The sequence below is a fragment of the Marmota marmota genome, unplaced genomic scaffold (genome assembly GCF_001458135.2).
Source record: "Marmota marmota marmota unplaced genomic scaffold, marMar, whole genome shotgun sequence".
NCBI lineage: Eukaryota > Metazoa > Chordata > Mammalia > Rodentia > Sciuridae > Marmota > Marmota marmota.
The window spans coordinates 12724077-12726052 of NW_026000026.1; positions in this window are offsets into that span (position 1 = coordinate 12724077).

The following is a 1976-nucleotide window of genomic DNA, read 5'->3' on the forward strand; positions in this document are numbered from 1 at the left end:
AAATTTACCTAAATATGAACACTGCCTGATATTCAGTCAGTCATTCATTCGTCAGCTCGTGCATCCATAGAGTCATTCGTTGTCCCTTTGTCTCTTCACCCCTTTATAACATGGGAACCTCCGCTTCCCGCTTGCTGTGTCCCTGGGGCCCAGAGCTCTGTGCATCAATGAGTACATGTTTGGATGAATGGCTGAGTATTGGTGAACTGGGGATGTGGGGCAACCTGACAGGTGGAGAGGCTGGTGACTGATGCAGGAACCCAAAGGGGCCAGGGGGTGGAGTGTGGAGGAACTGTCCTGGGGCAGCTCCTATTTCAGACAGGAGGCTCCTCCCTGCCCAACCCCCTCCCGCTGGCTGCAGCTGCTGGTGCCCTGTGGGGGAGGGGAGGGTTGGGAAGGTGACAGTGCTGGGACTTGTAGGGGGCTTCAGTCAGGCCAAGGGAAGGCACTGAGACTGTTAAAGGAGCCAGCAGGCCCAAGATCACACAACAGGACAGCCACTGTCTTCCTGGGCCTCCAGGAGGCAAGTCAAGGTTACAATTTAATCAGTTTTCCAAGAGCTTGGAGGGGCTCCTGGCTGGTCCCCAGCTCTCCTGGCCCAGTTCATTCCATCCTGAATTCACTCCAGAAGCACTGTCTGAGGGCCTCTGTTGCTAGGCCTACAGCTTGAGCAACACATCTACGGTCCCTGTTTTCATGGCACCCACCTGGCAGGCCAGGAGATGCTCAAACAAGCAGGCAAATGTGTACGTGCTGGGGGCGGAAAGTACAGGAGGGGAAGGAAAAGCTGGTGAATGGCAAGTGTGAGGCACAGGCCCCAGAGGCCAGAGCTGGGGAACAGCAGGCAGGAAAAGAGGCCAGACAGAAGGCTGTGTCTCCAGTACACTTTCACAGACTTGGGGTCCCTTCCATGTGAAGGGGACTAGGGTGGGGCCACTGGGTCCAACACAGCCTGGGCAGAGAAGAAGCTGGGCAGACACTGGAAAGATGGAGCTGAACCAAGTAGCCTCACTGTGCCCCTCAGCCATGGGGGGCCACTTTCCACAGATCCTACCTCTGTCCCACTGTGTCAAGAGGATGCCACAGGGCTGGGGCCAGGAGGGACCCCACTCGCACAGGTCCCAATAGCAGTGCCTGGAGATGCAGAGGATGTAAGCCCCAGACCCAGCTGCATAAGATGGGGGTGCTGAACCAGGGTCCTTCATGGGCCTGTAGTGACCTCAAAAAACCCAGAACTTCCTTCCAGGCTGTTGCCAAGCTAAAGTTTGTAATAACCTTGGAACAAGGTGCCCTATGTTTGATTTTTGCATGGGCCCCAAGAATTCTGCAGATGGAACTGCCTGGTCCCAAGGAAACTCCAGTATGGGCCTCCTTTTTATGTCTGGGGACAGGGACAGAGAGAACAGGGATCAGCCCTCTGCTTGCTCTTCCCTTAAAGGAGCCCCAAAAGAATCCCTAACACCAGCCCCAGTGGGGCTGGCTGGAGCTTTAAAGCTCAGAGAGGCCCAGACCTTTCTGTACCCAGCTCACCTTTCAGGGGTGGCCTCTGGGACCACTGAGCCCAGCTTCACTGCAGCTCTCATCTAATTCCTCCGGAATGTATATCATGTACTTACTGTTTAATTACTTCTTCACAGAAGCTGGGAGGGGCCAGGAGGTGTGCTTTGCTGTACTCTGGTCCCAGAGGGCTTGTCCCCTAGGGGCCTTGATAAATACTCCTCCAGTGAAACTTTTAATATGATTATGCTGTTGGCCCCTAAGTAGCTAGCTAATAATCGGTTACATCTAATCCATGAGGGCAGGGCCTGGGCTGTCGGTCTGGGTACAGCGCCCAGTACTGGGTCTGGCGCGTGTGCAGCAAGTACTCAGCTAAGAAGCCCTGGTGCCCCCGGCTCCAGGCACGCCAGGGCGCGGCTGGGCGGGGCCGGAACTACACTTCCCGGCGGCCCCCGCGCCTGGGGCGGGCCCTAGATGGG